Below are 14,189 nucleotides of genomic sequence, written 5' to 3'. Positions count from 1 at the left end.
GATATTTCCCACCAATAGGATGCTTAAAAATGCAGCTAATTGCAGTTGTGGTGGTTGAGAGAATGCCTAATAGGCTTAATAAAACTGTCCTTTCTGGCAGAGGGATATTACATGAAGCCAAGTTTTACTGTATCTTTTTTGGGTTTGAACTTGTGTTGTTTCTTGCTGTATTTGGCTATAAAGAGCTGGAGACTATGTTCTGGGGAATAAAGAAGAGATGGGAAAGCATTGAGCACAGTGAATCTTTATTTGTTGACATGATAGTAGCTATTTGCTGAATTTACCTTACTTAGGGCAATGTAGGGAGCAGAAGACAGCAAGTGAGCTTCTGTTTCTGTGATCTTTGACAAGTCAGGTAGGGGCTTGGCATAGCCTTTTCTAAGAATGGTGCCAGTAAAACTCGCCCCATTGTGTGAAGTGTTTTGAGATCAAGGGATGAAAAGTGGTACCTGAGTGCTGCGTTCTTCTTTTCTATTCTATCTTTTGTAAGGATAAGATAAAATACCTCTCTGTAAATTTGTCAGAACGTTTGCACTCATCAGAAGCTAAAAGAAGGAAGAAGAAAAATGAAGCAGACACAAAGAAGTCTAGTTTGAGTAAACAGGCGTTAAAACAATCTATTGACAACTAGAGCCTAGTTCTTGTAAGCTCAACTGAAAGAAGTACAGCTAAAGTGGAATTGAATATACTTGGGTTAGTAAAAAGTTGTCCTTGAGTACTCATTACCAAATAAGAACAGCTGCAGATAGAATTCCTTTCTTGATACATTTTTAAATATACCATTTAACAAGAACAGATGCTTTTTAGTAATTATTACCTTTGCAGTTCAGGTTCATTCTTAATGTTATGTATTCCTTGGGAAGGGCACAAGATCCAGCAATGCTTTTGATTCTTTCCAGATTTTATAAAGCAGTGATAGTTCGGCTACATTTACATATTTAATTTCATGAAATTGTATTTTTTTAAACACAACTCATTTATATCAGATCAAGAGAACTGCCGTCTCATTCACTTGATATGGAAATACGCTTCATTACCTGTTGTCAGATCATTAATTTTTCCTGCAAACTGACTTTAGAATGACTAAGTTTACATCTAAAAAAAAATCAGATTGTAAAGGCACCACATTAATTTAAACATTTTCTAACTTTTTCATTCATAATTCTGAAATCTTCGCACTCTCTTAACATGGAGTTTTAATTAATTTGTGTAACTCAAAACTTCCTCAGCTACCTGAGAAGTGAAATTTAATCTAGGAGACATGGCCAGTCTTTTGCAAACTGGAAACCAGGAAAAAAGACATGTCATAGATCCTTATTTGAAAGATTACCCTAATATTTCATGGTGCATTTTAGTTGTTATTACAATTACAAAAATTTCATGTTGCATTAAATATATACAAACAAAATGAATTCTCAAACAGATCAAATAAAATCCAAAGTGTTTTATATTTTTATTTTGGATCCTTAAAAATTTGGTCATTTTGCATATCTTATTAGGAAAAAAAGTCACATGAATTTAATGCAGGTGTAAATTATATTATGCTGATACAGGAATGCAAGGGACCCTTAACAGTTGAGAGTCAAACCACATATTTTACCAAGTTATTCTATAAACAGACCATGTTTCTCTTTTAAAAAGAAGACATCTGAAAATACCAGCTATCACACCAGAACTTTCCTCCCCAACAGCTTCTTCTGTTCTGCAAACTTTTGCTAACCTCTCTGCTCCCTGCTAGGCTGTTGTTAATATATAATAATCCCAACCTCCAATCCTTCTTCCCTCCTCATTCCAGCCACAGAGCTGAGTGATTTTTGGCTGACTCGTTGCATATGCAGTAACAGTGACGAGGGTGGACTTGTGTGCATGTGGAGGTGGCAGTATTTTCTGGAGGGCCAAATTTTCAAATACAAAAAGTCGTGTGTGGTTTGTAAGAGGCTACCCCTGAACACGTCTCCCATAGACTCCTTTCGGTTCAAACAGAAATTGTCAGCAAGGTGCAGACCTTTCTGTCCCCAGCCTTTACCAGTTTGGCTGCTAGAGCAATCAGTAGCACTTAGAAGCTATTAAGCTCTCTACGGACCAGTATCAGAGCAGGATGACATATGCCTTTTGCTGGTAAGTGTAATGACTGTTTGCTGATGATGGTGGAAAGATAACAGTTGTTCCAGCCTGCCAGACTTCAAGTTTTTGTTTGAAGGTATGGAGGAAGGCTTCTCAGCAAAAGAATTATAAGAGCCTTTTTTAGCACAGGAGCACAGGTAAAACTTTTTTCACCTTACCTTTATCTTTGATATGTATAAATAATGCATTCAGCTTGACTCCAATATGCGGTATGTTAAATTTCAGGTCAAGCATAGAATTCAGCAAGGTGACTGAAAAAAAGAGTGTTGGAGTAGGAAGTGGGTGGAAGCATAGGAAACTTGCTAAAATAATGACAGCATAAAGCATTTAATGTGATTAATGTGAGTCTAGGAGTTAATACAATTTCAGAAATCCTATAGCTAGATAAATAAATCAGATAGTTGATGATTTGTGTTGAAGAATTCAAGCAAACATGATTTCTCTAGCTACATCAAATCTGGTGCCGTATTCCTAAATAGGGAGTTTAAAGTGCTTCTGTTTAAAGCCATTTTTTTAATAGTTTTCAGATTCAGGTGAACTCTTGGCAAGATGATGCATTTTCACTGCACAACATGTAGCAATATGTTCATTGGAACAGTGAGAGACAGCCATGGTATCTTCTCTGCCCTGTAAATGAAGTGCATCAAAGTCTGGGAAAGTTTCTGGATATCAGATAGCCTACAATAGTTTTCCTTTTGACTTTCATGTTTAGAATATTTATGGAAATATACAGTGTCTGTCATAAATATCTGGAAAGGAAAAATATTGAATGAAAAACAAAACATCTCAACAATGTCACTGATACATACTTCTACCTCATAAATCTCTGCTAACCTGTCAAATAATAGAAAAGACCAAGAATGAAAATGCTGCCCAAGAAAAGCTGGTTCCTTGAGTAGACAGGTCTCAGGTCTCTGTTGTTCATGGGATATTTTCTGTGCTGTGTCAGAGATGGTAAGATAACCATCTTAAACTTGAAGGAATTAAATAAAAAATGTTAATTACTTTGCTAAAAAGTTCGGTTACAGACAGTTGAGCATTAATGACAAAATTTTGAGACTGCTTAGACCTGGATTCTGGGGTCGTATTTTTAGTCCTGAGTTTACCAGATTTTATGGATTTTTTTACTGGAAATTATGTTTTAAGAGACTGTATGGGTCAGGAGAATGACTGACCGTTGCCTCCTTCTCTAGCAGGAAGCTGAAATGGCCCCTGTTACACCTGTGAGCAGGGAGTGAACCTGTGGTTCATCACCTTGAACCACCCTGAACTTCATCACCTGTGGTGGTGAAGTGTGGTGCTCTTTGGTGGTGTCCTCCCTTTGGGGTGTTCCCTCAATCAGCCTTCCTGCATTTCTGGAATAAGCAGTGCTGCTCCATTTCCAGAAAGGTGAGATGGTTTGATCTAATAAGTCTTCTCCCTTTCCAGCTTCCACGATCGCATAGCTTTCTTCTGAGAGTCGCACACAATTATTCATTAGAACTCTGCAGTAACTTGGAGTAAGTGTGCCTAATCTGCGCTGTTTTACTACATCCTTATTGAAACAATGTATTCTCTGGGGAATAGGCATAAGGTAAGTAGCAACACTATGATAACTTATTGGGCCGCTCATTTTTCCATAAAATCAGGATAAATTCCCTGTGTACAAAGCCTCAGCTTTTGTGACTGAGCATGGAAAGTACCAAATAAGTCATCCACTGTGTTATGCCCAGATTTTGCAGTGAACCAACCCTGGATTAACCAGGTCTGGCTATACTGATTTCACAGGTCATTAGTCCTATCCTTTTTGTTTTGTGCAACACCTAGCCACTGCTAGGGCTTGTATTAAGCGTGGCTTTTTCCACTGACAGACTTAATACAGAGCAAGGAAATAACAATGGGTAAACTCATCCTTTGAGGAAATATTCTTAATTTTCTTTTCCATCCCATCCCAGGTGCATAGAGCAGGGGAATAAAAGAGACTAAGGTTATACAAATATTGGCCCAGTCCTTGCTGAATTTGCAGTATTTTTCATTGTGTACCTATTAAGAGCGCACAACTCTCTGCCTTTCATGAAACAGCATTGCAAAGGTGCATTTGGCTCACCAGGCACATAGAAACTAGCAGTATTGCTGTTTAGCTCCAAAGGGCTCACAGAGCCTTTTGATGATAGTTCTTGACACCAAAACAGGTTGGGGAACAACTGATGATACAGAAGCTCTCCAGAAAAGGATAGGAGTTACTGGGGATCTCAAGTTGAGTGTGAACTGGCAACGTCAAGCTGTTGCACAATAGAGAGGAAAAAAAGGCAAGTATACTGGGTTTATACAGGAGTGCACCCCGCAAGATCCGTGCAGTACTCGCTGCCTGAGTAAGGCCTCCCTGGCGGTGTGTTTGATTTGGAGCACTGCTCGTCAGGAAAACGTGGGCTAGCTTGGAAGCAGAGAGGAGGACGGTACAAAAGAGCAGGAAACCAGAGGACTTGTCCCAAGGAGGAAATCTGGAAGGTTTATGTCGGCTGTGCAGGAAGAAGAGCCTGCTGGGAAGGGTGTAGGAGATGGACAGGTTTTTAAGCGCAGAAAGCACGGAATAGGCTGTTGCAAAAAGAAAGCCAATAATCTTTTTTTTCTGTGTCCTTAGACAAAGAGAAATGGGTCTAAACTGAAGCAAGAAAGATTAGGGAAACCTTAGGAAATCTATCCCTAAAATAAGCTGCCAGTGGATATTGTGGAGTCTCCATCACTGGGTGCGTTAGGAATTTCTTTAGTAAAGATGAGAGAAGTGTATCTGACTTCATCTTGCAGTGGGAGGTGCATTGGATATATTTTCTACCAACTTTCTTCTGATTTCTGATACTGGCAATAATACTGCCCGTGGAAATGTTTTCTTAACATGCTTTCTAAATTCTGGTTGGAAAGATCTCTGTGCAGAGTAGGATGTGTTTCACTGAGGGGCAGAGGCAGTTAATCATTGTATAGTCTCCTCATTTTGAAAAGTTCATTAGGCAAATAATTAAAGTCTCAATGGCTGGCTTTGATTTCAGCTCAAGTATCATTGTCCTGAAATACTTGGGGACATCACTCTTGTCGGCTGGCACTTGACAACCCATCCTAAATTTGAAACATGTAATTGGATTCTTCGGATGAAATCCAAGTCCCCTCGAAGTCATGGATTTTTATAGAAAAAGTTTCACGCTGAGGATGGGGTGGTGTCCACTTGTGTGTGCTTAGCTTTCCGGCCGCAAGCCGGCCTGTTCTGGGGATCGGGACATACCGAGTGAGTCCTTTGGCAGGATGAGCACTTGCTTTCCTCAGCAGGCCTTTCGAGTGCTTGTGTGGGTGAGCAAGAGTTTACAACGGACATGATGTGAGGTGAATTAATTAATTTCGCGCTCTCTCTCTTTTTTTTAGATAATGTCAGCAAAACTAATTTACACTATCTGGCCTAAAAAGAGAGAAATTAAGTCAGTAAAGAAGCACCCATTTTGGCTTCTAAAAATTAATTTGATTAGACTTTAGGCATTCTATATTCTATGCTATTCAGTGTAATATATTTTTTAATTAAAAAAAAGAGGAAGTTTGGGGGTTTTCTCCCAAAAAATGTTTGTTTTTTTTCCTGTCCATCACCTTTAAATTAAATATAGTGTTCAGCTAGGTATAACTGGAAATTACTCAATTTTCTTTAACAATTGGTTAATCCCTTCTTATCAAATACCTGCAGAGAAGTCTCCTGTTGTTGTGAATTGGAATAGTTCCACTGAAAATACACTGGCTTTGCATATGCAAGTATTAATTCACAGGAATTTCATTGTTTACAGTGTAGCTGTTTCAGATTTACAGTAAGGTAAGTAGTCAGAATTTTACCCTGAGAGCATGTTGATGAAAAAGCAAAATGCTAATCTCAGAGCTAGAGGAGTTAAAATTTCTTGTATCACAAGGTATCGTTGCACTTCCCCATCCCAGTTTCTTTGCTGGCTTATGTGACTGTGCAATGATGTGCCCTGCTTAGGAATTACACACACATACCTGAGTTTAGAATAAACCTACAAGGAAGCACAAAAAACAGACTTTGGGACCACCAATATATCAGTTGTTAATAGCCTTACAATGTTGTTATAGCTAACACTGGAAACCTAATTAAATCCGAATGATTTGGAAGTACCATTAGGGGAAGGAAGAAAGAGGAAAACAGTTTCATCCTCACAACATCGTGTTTTCATTGACCTACTTACAGTAAGGAAGAAAATGTGTCCCTTCCCATTACAGCAGAATAGATTTGTTCAGCAATTCTGTAATGTAACTGCATCAGAGAAGACTGGCTGCTCTAACCACGCCAGGAGGATTTGGAAAGGAGAGTAACATTACTCACACACTTAGTAGTAAGAAGTTCCTGTGTAATATAACTTACCTCATCAATTTGGCAGAAAGTGCATTGGCTGAGAAAAAGAAAAAAAAAGAAAGAAAAAGACTTGTATCTTAGAGGAGAGAAGAGGTGTTGTGCCTGGCCTGAAACTGTGCAAAGAAACCTTTTCTTGGCAATCGCGTTTCCATCACCCTCGTTGTCTTTCCCTGGCCGAACGTCCATTGCAATTTAACGGACCTGCTGTTGAATGCTGAAGTGAACGGTCTGGATTTTGTTTTCATTTCAGAAGTCCACTCGTGTGCTTGACGTTAGGAATTACTTAAATACAGGAACTGATGGCTTTGGGATTTTTAGGTGCGTGAGCCCGCACGGATACGCAGCCTCTGCTCTGCAGCAGGCGGACGTTGCGCCCACAGTGCTTGGCGGGGAGGAATCCCGACTGTCCCGGCACGGCACGGCACGGCACCGCTCCTGGTTTATGTCTGTGGTAGCTCTCCACGGCCCCTGCGTCTCCAGCTCCCCGGCTGAAATCACTGAGCGCTGGCCTCCGGCCGAGGAGCCCACAGGACGGGGGAGGATGTTAAATGAAGTCGTACAGCTCCTTGCCGAGGCCTAGGAACCGCAGATCGCCGCAGCGCCCGTGAGCGCAGGGCGCCCGGCGCGCGCCGAGGGCTGCGCGCGGAGCGAGAGGCAGGCTGTCGGGGCAGGGACGGAGCTGCAGGGCCGCGCCTGCAAAGGGTAGCGCGTATTTTCACGTCTGGGCGAGCCGGGCACAAACGGCCTGCGTTGTCTGGTTTGCCCGGGAGACGGAGATGTCGGGGCGCCGGGGAAGCGGCAGCCTCGCACGGGGCAGGGGGAGGCGGTCGCGGGGCTGCTCGGCGGCTGTGCGGTGTCTGGGTTAAGAAACCGTCTTTATTTGAAAATAAACACCCGCAGCTGGTCCTTTTCAGGCCAGTCAGGTGACATTCCTGCACAAGGTGTTTCTGCTAATTTAGTATTGTCAGAAACATTAGTCACTGCAGTAGCAGCTTAATAACTCACAGTAGGAGCCAGCTGGTAATTAACAAACTAAGGATATTTCATGCATTTTCCTCAAATACTTCATATGTAGCAAAAACGATCAGAAGCAGAGGACTTCAGCTGTTTAAAGCTGTTACATATATTGAAATCATCTCACCATGTAAAGCAATTACTCATTCTTACAGTGGTCAGCTAGGCCTAATCTGGCTTCTGTCCCTGGTTCATGAATATTCACACGAGAGCTGCGAAGGAGGGAGAGAGCAAATTCTGACTTTTTTAACCTGTCCATTCTGCCTTGTTTAACATAGCCATCCAAATGGCTATCTTCAGTGTTCAGGAACGACACAACTCTATAGAGTCAGCTGCTCTCTTTTGCGGTGTAGTATTTTTAATGTTAGAAATGCGTTGAATTAGGAGATGATGTGTGAGTGTGCGCCATGCAACCTATAGAAAAGAGAAAGATGAAATCGGCTCGCAATCAAAATGAAGGCGAAGCAAAGCTAATACGAATTGTATTAAACTGCTAAACTGGAAGCACACTACAGTATGAATGAGGATAATGGGGGTTTCATTATATAGTTTAAATAAAATACTCTGGAATGCACAGGCTTGCTTTAGTTCCCTTATTTTATCGCCAGATGGTGTCCAGCAGTTTGAAATTACGATGCTCTCAATTCCCTGTGCTTGATGGATGAGTGATAGCGCACGTTGTCGCGTCTCCCTTCCGTGCCGCTTTGGCCCCGTACTCCTCGATCTTCCTGCGGTCCAACTCCAGCGCTAGACGCCAACTATGCCAGGCCTTTGACTCTGCTTTTTCTCCGGGGCAGGATCTGATCTGAGCACCCTGAGGCAGAAGAAGCAGGGAACAGAGCAAGCAGTCGGAGGAGCGACATTTCAACGGGTACGGTGCAGTTAACTCTCTTTGCGGGGAGCTCCTGGGCACTGGCAGTAGAGAAACGTGGTTTATATTTGAAAACTCTTTTCTTGGAGGGAAAAAAAAAAATGGCTGAAAATGTGAATGGGTGCTTTTGTGCTTTTTGAACTCTGGTGGTACCGCTGTGAGCAGCTATGCGGTGCAGTGAAAGGCAGGGAGGAATCGGCCCTCGTAATACCTTTGCTCTTCACTGCATTTATTCACCTCTGTGTCGTTTGACAGAAGAACACTGGGGATTTCAAAGAATGTGTTTCTGAAGCTTATGAAAGAAAAGAAATTCCCTGTGCAATTTCTGTTAAGGTTTTTAGCCTTTTAGGGTCAAACCCAGGCGTTTGGAGTGCTTCGTAAGGCGTTTTGTGTTACTACCTAGCAGGCAGAGACAGAGAAGAGCGGCTAAGTCATTCACACCACATCGTGAACGCTGTGGACGTGTTTTGCACCCTGAATTTTCTTGTGTTGCTGGAGGTGGGTTTTGCTTGGGAGGGGATCGGTAGTGCGTTGAACTGCCAGGGCAGGCCCCGGGGGGGTGATCGCGATCCCCGCGAGGTCGCCCCCCGCGCGCAGCGCCCGGCGGAGCTGCCCTGGGGCGGCCGAGCCGTGGCCGGGAGCGTGGCCCGCGGGTCTGCCCGCTGCCGGCGCGGGCGCCGCCGGGGGCCTGCCGGCCGGCGCGGCTTTAACTGCAGCCGGCGTTAGAGAAAGTTGGTTAACGTTTTCCATCCCCCCGTAGCGCCTCATATAGGCAAATAACAGACTTTGCAGTGATTATGTCCTTCTGAAGTGCTGTGTTAAGATCGGCATGGTTTTTGTTTTGGGGGCTTTTTTTTGGCCTCTGGACTAATTCCTGACCCCTTATTCACACTTCAAGTTTTAAAGTACCATTATGTCCCATAGAAGACTAGTTTACTGTGGCGAGGAATGAAAGTAGGTAGCAGGAATAAAAACATTTTCTTTCAGTCTAACACTTCGTGTTGTTGCAGAAGAGGGGGAGTGCCTTTCCACCTTTCACTCCTTGGGTGCTGGCACTTTAAAAAAATTTGCAGACAAGTCCCAGAGCTTTCCCTTCACGTGGGAATGAAGAAATAACTTCAGTCTGAAGCTTTTTACATGCTGTCTTTGTTTCTTTTCTCAAGTTACATTGCAGGTTAGTATTCCTGCAAAGAAGATATACAGAATTCTCAGAGCAATTGAAGCCACAAAGTCTCTTTTCTTGAGTTTATTTTAGCAAAATAAAGATTCCAAGATTTTCATAGCTTTGGATTAAAAGGAGCATTGTAATATCTGGATATTATCTTCAATGCATTGCATTTCAATCCAATTACTCAACAATAAACTTTGTATAGGTAAAACATGTTCCTTTTTGTATTTCTTTTATTCTGATCAGTTCAATAACTTTTATTTTAACTGTATAATAATATTCTGAAAAAAACCTGCTCCCAACATGTTTTGTCCTGTGGTAATTGCTTCAATTGTTTAAGTCAGATTTAGGCTGTCTTCTTTAATTTTTGTTTTTTATTTGATGTTTGGGAAATGATAAGCTAACCTGTGAATTCTGTGATCAGTCTGGGTGACTGAGTAATTCCACAAAAACTACTGCTCACTAGTTGATCACTGCACCTGCAATTTACTTTAACTAAGATAAATGTCAGTGCCCTGCTACTGAACTCTTTGATTCAGTTTGCAGATGGGTAAGCTGGAAACCCATTTATTTTGTATTTTTTAGCAGTGTCAGGTGAGAGCCAGAATCCCCATGAGGGTTGCATAGGCAGTAACAGAAGTGCTGGGGTCACTCTGAGGAGTTTTGCTCGAGCTTGCAGGTGATCTGTTAGAGGTGTTCTGACCTCTGCTTACCACATGCTTAGCGAACGTATTTCCTTTCACTTTAAAGAGAGAAGCAAAATGTCATTCCCAGTACCGCCTCGATGTCCTCGCTCATTATAGTGAAACATCAGGTGACTAGATGTGCATTACCTGGCACATTTTACAGTGTTTTTCTAATCCTTGATAAGGCAGGAATGGGGACTTGAGGTCATTGCCGCTGCGCTGTCCACTCCTCTGCTCATTGAAGTAAAGGCTGCCTGTTCTGGTCCTTATTATTTGCTGAGGTTAATTTTACATGTGCATTTAGTGCATGTAGAAGACTCCAAACACCATGTGTAAAGATTTGCACTGACTTCTTGTTGTATCTTCCTGCCGGTGGGAACCCAGGCATGTATTTTTGAAGCAAATGATTACGGTGTTATGTGTGAGCTTATCTGCTCAGTTTCTTCATTTGAACGTAGCCTTCCGTGATTAATTACTACTATGAAAACTTAGTCCATCCTGTTTAGAATTACACATGTTTATTCAGTCTATTGTTAAAGCTCGTGCCACTATTCATGCATGATTTTTGCTTCCGTGTAAGTTTTATTATATTTTGATCTCTTCTTGTAGTGCCTGACATGCTTTTAAAAGCCACTTCCCCACAAATTGTTATTTCACTGTAATTATAAGAGAACATGAATATGAATCACAAATGAGAATATTACCCACTGGATGTTCCTAGAAACAGGAGAGCACTTACATGCAATACAATAAATTAATCATTTATAAGGAGTCAGCTATTAAACTGAACTTTTTAAATACTGTACATTGAGCACAAAGATAATGTGAAAAACCTTTTCAGTGAAGGTATTTGGGGGTTTTTGAAACTTTCTTTTTTGCTTTAGTTTTCTTAAGTTTCCATCGTCACACTCTTGCAAAAAAGAGAAACGGAAAAGCTCAGTCACCAGTTTGGGCGATTCCAGGTTAAAGTACTCTGAAGTATTTGTGTATATATGTATGCATGTGATATACATATTATATATATGTACATATAAATCTACATTTCTGTACACATATGAGAGTGTGTGTTTTCAGCCCACTTCTGCAAACTTTCCCCTTCAAGGGAGGCCCACAGTGTATTAGGTGCTGCTCGGTTTCAGCAGGGCTCCTCCTGGGCAAGGGGCTTGCCTGCTTAGACGCAGTCACGGTGCAGGATCTGGGGCCACTGGAAGCAGATTTTGCAAATGAACTGGACTCCGGTAGGTCTGACTGAGCTATCGTTTCTTAACAAAGCTGTATGCCTTAGGATAGCTTCAGACTGGCGTATTTGCTACTGTCACTGATAACGGAAGAAGAAAGGCTTGTAGGAAACTTCAGTCTTGTTTTGAATTGCCCGAGTACAGGGATAGAGTCCCCATTCAGACTTAGGGTATGTCTTTCTGAACGGAAATGCGAACTCCCCTTGGTCTCTTCCCCGGCCAGCTGGCGGTGCTCCAACAGCAGCCACAAGCTGGAAGGCTCCATTAGCGCAGCGCTGAGCCCCGTGGTGATGCACAACATTTTAGCAGCTGCTGTAAAAACCCAGCTAGAAGTGCCTTACATCTAGGCAGCTCAAGGAGGAAGCAGAGAAGACGGAGTTTGCCAGTGGTGGCTCCCATCGACTTTCCTGGCATTGGGCTTGCTCTCGGTGGTGACAGCGTGGGAAACCTTTGCAGCACTTTTTGGACTTTGAAGCCAACAGGCTGTAGTCTGGCTTCCACTTTCGAAGCAGGGTTGTTGTTGTTGTTAATAAGCCTCTGGGCGATGAGGCAGGGCACCGTTCTGCTTTCCTGGCAACCTGTGCCCCCTTGTTGTAGGGGTAGCTGGGCAAGGGCAGCAGGCTGCTGTAGGAAGGTGGCTGCTTCGGAGGAACTTTGCAGCACATTAGCAGAAGGGGGGCACAGTCTGGGTCGCTGAAAGTTACTTTTCTGCTACAGGCAAACACCAGAAAGGAGGGTTGTCTTGGGGAATTAATAGCCACAGCTGATAATTTAGCTTTTAAATAATTTCCAAATATTTTCCAGAGTTTGCAGGAAGTAGCAAAAACAGCAGGAGAGAACAACTTAAAACTGTCATCTTTTTTAAGTGCTAAAGTTTGTGTGAAAAAGATGGCAGTTCTCTTTGAAAAAGAAATCTGTATTGTGAATGGCTGATCTCCATCTAAATCCCTTCCACTCTTCAGACTGGAAAATGCACTGGTGTAGCAGTCTTTATAATGGCAAGCATTTAAATCTGAGTGCTACTGCTGGGATGCATCTAGCAGAAATTTGCTAAAACCATCGCATCAGTAATGCGTATGATATCATAGGAGCTTTGCGATTTGTACCAAAACTTTTAGGCTCTGATAATCATCCTGGGCCCCATTTTGTGGTGCGGTACTGGGATTTTTGTTACTTTTTGCTTCCAGATCTAACTACAGGGATTTTTCTGTTTCTCTTGTTTCTATGGCCTCCTTAGAGCTGGGTAATGCACGTCTGTGCCCTTCATAGCTTCTCTGGTGCAGGAGGGATGAGAGAAGGAACTCACATTGCCTCTCTTTTCACCTGGCCAGCCTCACCCCTGAGTTAGTCGCACATGTGTGTGTGCTTGTGGGGCCGGGAAGGGAGATGGTCTTCAGAGGAGGGCTGGGCGAAGGCACCTTAGCCTTCCTCAGGGGGTCAGAGCCCGCAAGGGGATCAGGTTTCTGAGGGGTTAGGGAAAGAAATCCCCACCACTCGGACATCCCACTGCCCACTGCCCTCCAAAGGGCTTTTGGGGAAAGGACACACCCATTCATTCATGAATTTTCATTTTTCATTCATAAAAACGAATAAAAATAAAATATAAAATATAAAAATTACTTCATTTAGTGCTCTAGAAATACTGTAGCAGTGGAGAATGCATTGCTTTCCAAAGCTTTAAATGTGATCTTACTTTTTACATCTGATTTTCAGAGGTGCTAAGCAGCTGTAACTCTGAATGAGGTCCACGGAGAGCATAAACAAAAATCAAATTATTGAAGTGTAGCTCTTTTCTCCAGTTTTTCTTTCCATGTATTTGAAACCTAACTGTTATTAAAAGTAGTTCCCTTACCTTTTGTATCTTATTTATCATATATTGTACATGTAACTTATCCTTATTTTATGCTGTCATGTGCAATTGATGATCCAGAACAACAGTGGCTCTACTGACCTTATAGAAAATTGATGGGTAAAATTGCTTGGAAAATAATCTCCAGTAGAAATCTTATTAAAAGTAAAATTCAACTAGTTATTACAAAAATGACAATCCTATTCATTCAGCTGTCCAGGGCAGAATGGAAGGTCAAATAAAATTTGAACCCTTAGTAAAGAACTGTCACTTCATATTAGTGTAACAGGCAATCCAAAGATAGGATCACATATCACTAAAGATAAGAGGTGCAAAAACCCACTTACAAATTTAAAAGCAACATCCTGTACAAGTATGGTTATTGAGTAAGACATTTGTATTATTATCTTCCAAATGACAGCTCTATCTGTCCATAACTCATCGTGAAGTAAGGAATTTCAGGTGTTCCAGGAGTTCTCTTGACCCTGATGTGAGAACTTGATAAGCTTAACTTAGGGCATGCAATGAAAAACTCCAGGAAATTAAATACATTATTGCAATTCTAAATCTCTTCTTTCAAGCATGATATTAAAATTCTTGCAATAACCAATATTTATTATTCAATGGACACTTAAAAATTCTAGAGCCTGATTTTTTTTTATAGTTCACATGCATGCTACCACAGATTAGAATGCATTTCAAGCTGTTTATTTATCATGTTTAATTTTAAGGTTAGCAGAACATCAAATGGCAAACTGTTATATCTTTACCAGTTTGCACTTTGTTTATATGACTCTGAGAGGTCCAAAGCATAAATTCAAAATCTGGCTTCCAGCTGAGATCTTTTGTGTCCTGTATGTG

General features: G+C 41.8%; 1 protein-coding gene across 18 annotated transcripts in view; it reads left to right on the top strand.

Annotated features, from left to right (window-relative positions):
* Positions 1-14,189, top strand: part of DTNA (dystrobrevin alpha) — a 222,817-nt gene that overhangs the window by 49,739 nt on the left and 158,889 nt on the right. The window contains exon 2 of one of the 18 annotated variants that reach the window (XM_062570398.1): positions 8,314-8,387. The exons of the other annotated variants lie outside the window; for them this stretch is intronic. The gene's annotated coding sequence lies outside the window, so the exon portion shown is untranslated. The remainder of the gene's footprint in view (positions 1-8,313; positions 8,388-14,189) is intronic. 18 annotated transcript variants of the gene reach the window in all.

The sequence above is a fragment of the Rhea pennata genome, chromosome 2 (genome assembly GCF_028389875.1).
Source record: "Rhea pennata isolate bPtePen1 chromosome 2, bPtePen1.pri, whole genome shotgun sequence".
NCBI lineage: Eukaryota > Metazoa > Chordata > Aves > Rheiformes > Rheidae > Rhea > Rhea pennata.
This window is presented reverse-complemented; position numbering and strand designations above follow the sequence as displayed.